We start from the raw sequence: 10,791 nt of genomic DNA, 5'->3' as shown, positions 1-10,791 counted from the left end.
TGGAACTGGTTGGACTATTAATGCAGAAGAGACATGCTTTGTTTCTTCTGCATTAAAGCTACCTGCCTGCCTGTCCATCCTTGTACAGTGAGCTGTGCATGTGCAGCTTACTGTACAAATTTGGCAACGCCGAATCTGACTGAACTCTCACGCATGCGTGTGAGTGACGTCATCTCTGCCCAGCCAATGAAAGTGGGCGGTGATTGAGAACTAGAAACCGGCTGCTTGAAGATGTCAGCAGCTGGACAGGGAGCTCCAGGGCGCCGCACTGCTGGAGCCAAGGTGAGTATAGTTCCGCTTTAAACTTTTTTAATTGTCATGAACGTTTGTATCGGGTGCTCCTCATCACTAACTCTAAAGCTGGATATCTACTGTGGGGTTTATTTCCTAAAGCTGGAGAGTGCAAAATCAGGCTCACTTCTGCATAGAAATCAATCTTCTTCCAGGTTTTATTGCTAAAGCTTAACTGAACAAGCTGATTGGTTTCTATGCAGTAGTGAGACTGATTTTGAACAGCTTTAGTAAATAAACCTCAATGTCGTCTTAGACTATCAGAGAGGCAGCAGCGCAACACCAGAACATGGTCTAGTCTACACTGCTCTTTCACTGTCTGTCAGCCACTGTGAAGGAGGTTTGACTGTAGGTAAAATCTTAAAATGCTAATATTACACCTATATTAGACTAATGCTATCACACACATCAGCTATTCCAGCTCATGGCACTGCAGTAATGCTGGCAATAAAAGTCACAGTACAATCCTGGCATCAGCAGAGGTGGAGCAGAAGTGCATTTTTCTCCCACTAACACCAGCAATTTTTGGTTTATTTTGCTCCCACTGGCACCACAATTTGGGGCCTATATTCCTCCCACTGTCACCCTAATGAAGCTAATTTTATTCCACTGACCCCAGTGGTATAAAGGTTTTTTTTATCCTTATTGTCATTAGGAGCAACATGTCAGGTGGCATAAAAGAATATATTAATTGGTGTTAGTGGGCTAAAATAAACCCCATTATTGGGATCAGTGGGATAAAAACAGAAATGCAATTAGACAGAATATACGTTTGAAAGACCTGTCAGAAGCTACATTACACTGGCAGTAGGCAGTGGCTCCTCTGAGACATATAGGGGTGGATTTACTAAAGGCCAACAGACTGCATTTTGAAAGTGCAGTTGCTTCAGAGCTTAGTAAATGAAAGGAAGCTTTTCTGACTTCCATCATCCAACTATGTGCAAGCAAAAATTCATTTTTTTTACATTTTCCTTTTATTTTATACCCTTAATTGGGTATTCTTTGCAAAGTGAAGCTTTATCATATTCACTGAGCTCTAGAGCAACTGTACTTGCAAAGTGCACAGTCTCTTTACCTTTAGTTTATCCACCCCACAGTTTATAAAAGCAATGGGTCTTAAAAGAAGTCCCTGATGGAAACCCAAAGATTTGCCTCACTGCTGGCAGATTCAGTATTAGTAAAGTTACTGTATAAGCTGCACTCCATTTAACACACAGTCTTTGAGAAAGAAAGTGGGTGCTCTTAATTACAGCCAAAGATGGTTTCATGTATAATCCAGTGGAAATGCATAAAGTCACCAGCAGTCTAGTAAGCGTTCTTTTCACTGCTCTGGTATGCTTTGTCAAATAAGATAACCTGCTTATGTTTTGGGACTTCACAGGGTGCCTTCGTCAAGGATATACAAATGCAGTGTTGAAAAGGCAGCTTTAGAGATGACAGGGAGTTTTAGGCTCCATGGACACTTGGCGTTTTAATAATGCTGGTAACGTTAGCTGTGTAAAGTCATGTTAAAAACATGAGGTTTTTCAGCATTTTTGCATTAGCACTTAGCCACGGTTTTTCACATTTGTGTTTTGTAGTGGTTATTTTATGCGGTAGCAGAATCTACCATTAGAAGGACCAATAATCTTTCACCAGATGTAAACAGTATAGTACCTCGGTTCATGAGTCATGTAGACAGATTGTTGAGTAGCTCTAGAAAAAACCCTTTTGATCCAAGAAACAGAGCTGTAAGAGTATGGTAAATACTGTAATGTTTACCTCCCTAGGAGGTGTACCTTTAATTGGAGTAATATCCGGAAGTGATGTCACCACGACCACAGAGAGGGTGGAAGCTGGATCCTGGCCTTGGAACACAAGCCAAGCTGGTAACCGTGACAACGCGTTTTGCACACATGCGCTTTATCAAGTCTTGTGGTGATGTCACTTCCGGATCGCCGTGATTCCTGGCGGGTCCAGCTGCTTACCACAACTGAGTTTTCTCCAGGCTTGAGATCCTAAGGAGAAGACGGTTCAACTGCTTCATCCTGTCTACCATATTCTTTGATGTTACTTATAGTGATATATTACTCCAATTAAAGGTATACCTCTTTGGAAGGTAAACATTATTTACCATCCTCTTACAGTGCTGTTTCTTGGATCAAAATGCTTCTCATACAGCGGCAGTGAGTAGTGACCTCGTAAAGGTGGATTTTTTTGCACTTGACTCTTTGACTTACTAAAAAAAATAATCCATTTGGGGTAAGCATAAAAAGGGTCGGTTTGACCCCAAGAAGTCTCCGTTGGGAAGAAAGCGTTGGTCTTTTGACAAGACCAAAGGAAAAGGAGAGGGCCTTGTTTAGTTCTAGAGACCCTGCTTCCAAAACGAACAAATGATGCCAGGCCTCGGGTGGGGGGCAGATTATTCCTTTTTGCACACATTTGGGAACAAAGGGGGTAAATCCCTTTTGTTCTTCAGATTATAAGAGAGGGCTACAAACTAGAATTTGCTTATCCCCCACCCTGATTATCTTTGGCAACCAAACTGCTGAAGGACAGAGAACGGTCAGAAGCCCTTGTGGAGGTTATCTCACATTTGGCTTCTCAGGGGGCGATTGTTCCTGTTCCAGCACAGTTTCAGTTGCCAGGGTTACTATTCTCATGTTTTTGGGTAAGAAAGAGTTCAGGTGGGTTCAGGATTGTTATCAATCTAAAATGCCTGAACCATCATCCTGTTTACAAGAGGTTTCGAATGGAGAATATGTTCACTATAAGGAATCTACTGTTCCAGGGGGTCTTCATGGGCTCTCTGGATCAGCAGGATGCCTACCTCCATGTTCCTATTCATTAAGATCACCAGAAATCTCTGAGATTTGCAACTCTTTCAGAGAAGGGAGTACAACACTGACAATTTCAGGCACTACCATTTGGCCTGGCATCAACCCCAGGAGTGTTCACAAAAGTTTTAGCAGAGGTCATGGCTATCCTGCACATAGCTATTATTCCCTATCTGGATGATCTATTGATTTTTGCACCCACAAAAGAAAAACGGGAATCAGATCTGAATCTAGTTCTTGCAGAGCTGGCTTCTTTGGATTGGTTAAAAAAACATAAAGAAGTCCAACCTGAATCCTTCTCAAACGGTAGAGTTTTTAGGTTACCAGGTATACTCTTTCCCAGAAGCTGTTTCTAACCAAATCAAAGGTGCAGAGATTGATATCCTCAGTCCACTCCCTCCAGTCGCAGCATCTGGCATCCTTCAAAAAGATTATACAGATTCTCAGATTAATGACAGCAGCAATTCCGGGCGTCCCTTGGGCCTAGCTTCACTCAAGAAAGCTGCCAACCTTTTTGCTAGCCTCCTGGAATCACAATCAGGCTACCCTAGACAGAGTAGTAAATCTTCCACGGGACGATGCTTTGGGGCTAAATTAGTGGATAGACCAACAAAATGTATCTGGGGGTCGGCCCTGGGCTCAGGAGAACCCGATAAGGGTGACCACGTACGCCAGCTCCTGGGGTTGGAAGGCTCATTTTGGTCCTCACTACACTCAGGGAACTTGGGAATCGGATCTAATGGATGCTTCCTTCAATTTCAGAGAACTATTAGCGGTAGGTTTGGTTCTAAGAGCCGTCTTGGATTCCATCCGCAGTCAGGACGTGTTCGTTTTTGCAGACAATGTCACGACAGTGGTTTATTTGAATTGTCAGGGTGGCACAAGATCTAGCTCTGGAGGTTCTATTTTGGACAAAGAGTTGTCTGAAAGCTCTGAGAGTGGTCCATCTCAGGGGGTCAGACAATATTCTTAATGATTTTCTCAGCAGGAACCCAGTATGTCGGGGGGATGGGAACTTAATGCAGAGGTTAACGCACAGATCACGGATCAATTGTGTTCCGGAGGTGGATCTGTTTGACTCCTCCGGGAACAGGAAAGTTCTTTTTTCTAGAAAGAGTCTTGAGCCCTGGGGCAGATACTTTGATGCAGATTTGGAACTGCCGGTCTAGCTTATGTGTTTCCTCCACTGGCTATTCTTCTGCAGGTTGTTCGGTATATCACCCTGGAGCACTGCCAAGTGATTCTCATAGCACCATACTGGCCCAAAAGAAGTTGGTTTGCGATCCTTTTGTCCCTGTCAGTGTCCCCTCCCTGGAATCTCCCAGACCATCTGGATCTACTTCTTCAAGGACCAGTTCTCCATGCCAAACCTCGTCTCCTCCTTATGACGGCCTAGAAGGCAAATCCTCAAATCTACGGGATGTTCAGAGAAGGTAATTCAGACTCTTCTAAACAGCAGGAATTTCTGTACTCGGAAAATTTATGCGAAGGTTTGGAGAACCTTTCATTCCTGGAGATCTAGATCAGAGAGATGGGATACATCTATTCCTGTAGTGCTAGATTTTTTGCAAGCGGGGGTGGATAGGTGGTTGGCAGTCGGTACCTTTAAGGTACAGGTGGCTGCCTTGTCTGTATATTTGGATCAAAGATTGGCTGAGGATTCTCTTGTTAGAAGGTTTTTATTGGCTAGGGAGAGACAGACCCCCTAGGGTGCTTAAAATGGTTCCTCTGTGGGATCTGTACCTAGTCTTGGATGCTCTCACGAAGGCTTGAGTCCTTGCCAGACTGTTCTTTGAAGTTTCTTTCTGTTAAGATGGCCTTTTTGCTAGTGGGGGACTTGCAGTCTTTTTCTTGCAAGGATCCTTATTTAACCATTTTGGAGGACGGTCATTTTGAGACCTGATCTTTTGTACCTTCCTAAGGTTTCATCAGATTTTCACCGTTCTCAGATAGTTAAGTTGCTTTTTTTCTGCAGCTCCCCCAAGAATGAGAAGAAACATTGTTTAGTTTTTTAGATGTCAGAAGATGTTTGTTAGAATATTTGAGAGAGATCAGAGATTTCAGAAGATCTAGCCATCTTCTGGTTCTTTTCAGTGGTCCTAGGAAGGGTCTTTATTCTTCAAAAAGTTCTATTGTCAGATGGATTTGTGAAACTATTTTGTGCGCGTACAAGAGCTTAGGCCAGCAGCCTCCTTCAGGAGTGCATGTACATTCTACAAGAGCCTTAACAGCCTGCTTGGCAGAGAGAGCAGGTCCTTCATGGGAAGAGCAGCAGTTTGGTCACATAACCATGCCTAAACACTATGGGGTAGAGTTTCTTTCTAGCCAGGACTTGGCCTTTGGAAGGAAAGTTCTATAGGCAGTGGTCCCTCCCTAAGGTAGAAATATTTCTTGTTTATCCTCTCATGTTGCCATCCTGGAAAATGCTTTGGGAAAACCACGGTTACTTACCGATAAACGGTCTTTCCGGGACTCTTCCAGGACAGCGTCCTAATTCCCATTCTATGTTTTCCTCACATTCTGATGGTGATGGGGTAAGGTTTTTGGTGTTTTTCCCTCGTGTACACTGATTACGGTCTTTACTAATTACTGAGGACAAGGAGGAAGGAAGGGCTTTTAAATTGTCACTATTGTGTTTTCTGTAGAGGTGGAGCTGGTACCTCTTAATTAGCCATCCTGGAAGACTCCCGGAAAGATAGTTACCAGTAATTAACCATGGTTTTACAGAATAAGGCCACCAGTTCAGTTGTGGGTAAGAGCAGAGAGCAGAATGTATCTAATGGATTAAAACAGCAGTGTCTGAGCAGCTTCTACAGAAAAAAAAACACAGAGCGACTGGGAATAGACATAGGGAGCCAAATGGGAGACACCCTGTACAAAGGTCTTACAAGGAGTGAGATCAACAGTCACTGAAACAGGATAGGAAGGGCACAAACCTGACCCTTGATAGTTGTGAGAACCAAACGCTGGTCCAGGCCTAGCTGCAGGAAAGGGATCAATTATCTTATATATAGAAACTTGACAACAAATTAAATTTGCCTTCCACGTCTGATGACAGACCTTGAGAGAAGATCATTTTCCAGCATTTAGAATCACAGAACTTGGGCTTCAACAGCCATTCTATTAAAGCCAGTGTATAGCAGGATGTGCAAATTGGTCTTTGAGACAGAAGATCCTGGCTATCTGGTTGTGCCCACAGAGCATCTGCAATAAGGAGCCTTACCAGGTAGGCATATCGCATCTGCCTGGGCTAGTCCAAAGCAATGAGAACTAATAGAGTGACCTCTATTTTGATCCTGCAAAACAGATGAGGAAGATGTTTTAGAGGTGGAAGAACATAGATCAGGGTGTACAGGTACCACCAGAGCTCTACCTAGAGGATACCTGTACCTGGAGACAAACCTGTCCAGTTTGTTGTTGTACCTAGAAACTAGCAGGTCCACATCCAGCATCCATCAACACAGGTCCTGGAACGCCTCAGGGTGAACAAATTATTTCCCTGGGTCCAGGAGCTTCAGGTTGCTGATTTTCCAATTGCCTATGCCTGGGAATGTACACAGGTGACAAGCCTGGGATATGTGTATCCACTCAGGACAGCATCCTTTCTATCCCTCTTTCCATGGTGTGATCTCTGGTTCCACTCTGATAATTGAAGTACACCACTAGCATGGATCTGTTCAAATGAATATGGACCAGATACAGTCAGGTTCATAAATATTGGGACATCGACACAATTCTAACATTTTTGGCTCTATACACCACCACAATGGATTTGAAATGAAACCATCAAGACGTGCTTTAACTGCAGACTGTCAGCTTTAATTTGAGGGTATTTACATCTAAATCAGGTGAACGGTGTAGGAATTACAACAGTTTGCATATGTGCCTCCCACTTGTTAAGGGACCAAAAATAATGGGACAGAATAATAATCATAAATCAAACTTTCACTTTTTAATACTTGGTTGCAAATCCTTTGCAGTCAATTACAGCCTGAAGTCTGGAACGCATAGACATCACCAGACGCTGGGTTTCATCCCTGGTGATGCTCTGCCAGGCCTCTACTGCAACTGTCTTCAGTTCCTGCTTGTTCTTGGGGCATTTTCGCTTCAGTTTTGTCTTCAGCAAGTGAAATGCATGCTCAATCAGATTCAGGTCAAGTGATTGACTTGGCCATTGCATAACATTCCACTTCTTTCCCTTAAAAAACTCTTTGGTTGCTTTTGCAGTATGCTTTGGGTCATTGTCCATTTGCACTGCGAAGCGGCGTCCAATGAGTTGTGAAGCATTTGGCTGAATATGAGCAGATAATATTGCCCGAAACACTTCAGAATTCATCCTGCTGCTTTTGTCAGCAGTAACATCATCAATAAATACAAGAGAACCAGTTCCATTGGCAGCCATACATGCCCACGCCATGACACTACCACCACCATGCTTCACTGATGAGGTGGTATGCTTAGGATCATGAGCAGTTCCTTTCCTTCTCCATACTCTTCTCTTCCCATCACTCTGGTACAAGTTGATCTTGGTCTCATCTGTCCTCAGGATGTTGTTCCAGAACTGTGAAGGCTTTTTTAGATGTCGTTTGGCAAACTTTAATCTGGCCTTCCTGTTTTGAGGCTCACCAATGGTTTACATCTTGTGGTGAACCCTCTGTATTCACTCTGGTGAAGTCTTCTCTTGATTGTTGACTTTGACACACATACACCTACCTCCTGGAGAGTGTTCTTGATCTGGCCAACTGTTGTGAAGGGTGTTTTCTTCACTAGGGAAAGAATTCTTCGGTCATCCACCGCAGTTGTTTTCCGTGGTCTTCCGAGTCTTTTGGTGTTGCTGAGCTCACCGGTGCGTTCCTTCTTTTTAAGAATGTTCCAAACAGTTGTTTTGGCCACGTCTAACGTTTTTGCTATCTCTCTGATGGGTTTGTTTTGTTTTTTCAGCCTAATGATGGCTTGCTTCACTGATAGTGACAGCTCTTTGGATCTCATCTTGAGAGTTGACAGCAACAGATTCCAAATGCAAATAGCACACTTGAAATGAACTCTGGACCTTTTATCTGCTCATTGTAATTGAGATAATGAGGGAATAACACACAGATGGCCATGAAACAGCTGAGAAGCCAATTGTCCCATTACTTTTGGTCTCTTAACAAGTGGGAGACACATATGCAAACTGTTGTAATTCCTACACCGTTCACCCGATTTGCATGTAAATACCCTCAAATTAAAGCTGACAGTCTGCAGCTAAAGCACGTCTTGTTTGTTTCATTTCAAATCCATTGTGGTGGTGTATAGAGCCAAAAATGTTAGAATTATCTCGATGTCCCAATATTTATGGACCTGACTGTAAGTCTCCAGCAGGATAGTCCAGCGCTGCAAAGACACAAAGCCAATATCGCCAGGATGTTGCCTTGGAGTGGAGCCTGATAATGCCCAAGTCCCCTGCCCCAACAATATGCCCAGGACTCCACCCCAGACCTACAAGCTGGCATCAGTAATAAAGATTCTCCAAAAGATGGGAAGGAAAGAAGGACTTCCCTGACTCCAGAGCTGGGCTCTTGAGCCACCAAGCCAGGGACAACCTGATCCTTGGCAACAAACAAATTGTTCTGTTCAGAGGCCTGATCAATTTGTCCCATGATGATAAAATGCATTGTAATAGGTCTAGGGAAAATGGAGATGCTTTGGAGGCTTTTCCATTTTTCAATCCAAGGAGGCTAACATTAGGCCCAGGACTCCCATGCAAAAGTGGAGAGTTGGAAGGCTCCTGGACTGGAGAGTTCAAATCTGAAATTTTGTTACTTCTGACCATCATTACTTTAACTTCTGCGTAAAAAAAAGCAGTGAAGGAGTTTTTTAATAAGTTTCAACCAGACAAACTCGGAGCAGATCAATGAACAGCAAGTAAGAATAAGCACATTTAAGGGGGCTATTAAGTGATCCCATTGCATAAATAGCCTTGTTAATCTAAAACATGTAGGCTGGGTCAAATGTTTAATTTTTAACTTGTACTGGTTGCTTTGTACATGGCCTGTCATGAGACAAAATGGCATTTGCAAGGTGATTGGTTACAATTAGCAGCTATGGTTCGTTGTGAACCATATCATCCATTTTTCTCACAATATCTATTGTTGGTTTCTACTGTGTTCTATATTTTCAAGTAAATAAATATTAACTCACATGGTGCTGATATGAGCAGAGCACATAGCTCAAACTAATCTCTTGATGCCCCCTAATAAAACTCCACCCCGACTTTAAATAGATAAACCTTGTTTATTGCACATTCTGAAGGACACTAACACTAAGGTTCTTCCACTTTTTTGACCAGGAAGTTAGGCTTATATAGCAGTTTTACTAGGAAAGTGAATACGGGTTTTGCTGGGCTGATTGTGCAGTAACTATAGATTTTGAGAGGAAGGGGACAGGTTATGCTCACTTGCTCCATCGTGTTAAACGTTCAGTTGCTGGGGTGGGCAATAAAAGCTTTCTTTAAAGTCTGTAAAATTAATCAAAGCACCTTGCAGCAATCTCGGTTTTATCATCTAGATTTTGTTACTCCTTGCCATCACTGCTTTAACTTCTGGGGCAGTGTCAGGAATCAAGGAATGACCAGAAAGGTGTGGAATGACACAGGGAAACGCAGGTCTCAGGTACAATGCAATACAGGTTATTATTAGCCACCCAGATATATATATATAAACGCACAGTGAACAAACTAACCTTCCACTAATCTTAGGAGGTGCAGGAACACAGGCGTAGTCAGGGCTGGAGAGGTTGAATGGTCAGGCTGGCTCTGTAATGACCGTTTGGTGGTACCTCTAGCGGTCCTCAGGGCAGGATTCCCCAGGGCGCGGAGTCTAAGCCCCAGTCTTCCTTTTCACCAGAGCCCCTGATGGTGGGGATGGACTTGGCGCAGGACTGAGACCAGGTCGCGGCCCCTGAGTACACCTGCTAGTGGTAGAGGGATCCGCCAGAGGTATGTGCAGGTACGGCTGGATCCGTGCAGGATGGATGGATGGCAAAGTAGTTAGCGAGGTCAGACAAGCCGGGTCAGTAACGGTGGAGGCAGATCAGTACAGAGCAGCAGGCAAAGAGTAAACGGGTCACAAGCCAAGGTACAGCAACAGGAAGTCAAACAGCATAGGAGTAGGCAGAAGAATAGTCAGGGATGAGCCAGTAGTCAGAACAGGAGACGGTCAACAGAGATCAGGATCAAGCCGGGTCAGCAACGAAGCAGGAACACAGGATACAGGTACAGAGGCTCATGGGAAAACATACACCAAGGCCCAGAGCACAGGCCTGGTCATGCCTTATATACACCTTTCTGTAATCAGCCCCAGGTTTGGCTGATTGTGAGCTTCTGGCTGCTAAGAGCACCCGCTGGTCAGCTCTGGTACTGCAGCCCACACGGCAGGTGAGTTCCACCACCAGTGCTGAGAGCACCCGCTGGTCAGCTCTGGTACTGCAGCCCACACGGCAGGCGAGTCCTACCACCAGTGCTGAGAGCACCCGCTGGTCAGCTCTGGTACTGCAGCCCACACGGCAGGGGAGTGCCACCACCAGTGCTGAGTCCATTCCTGACAGGCAGTGATTGCATTTTTTAAATAAGTATCAGCCAGACAGGCCTAATGTGTATGTAAACTAAAGAAAAAAATATATACTGCAACTTGCCAACCTTTAGTTT

This window comes from Staurois parvus, unplaced genomic scaffold (assembly GCF_062004578.1).
Source record: "Staurois parvus isolate SC_StPar_1 unplaced genomic scaffold, SC_StPar_1.0 ptg000668l, whole genome shotgun sequence".
Lineage (NCBI taxonomy): Eukaryota > Metazoa > Chordata > Amphibia > Anura > Ranidae > Staurois > Staurois parvus.
The sequence above is the reverse complement of the archived record's forward strand: the minus strand, read 5'-3'. Positions refer to the sequence as shown.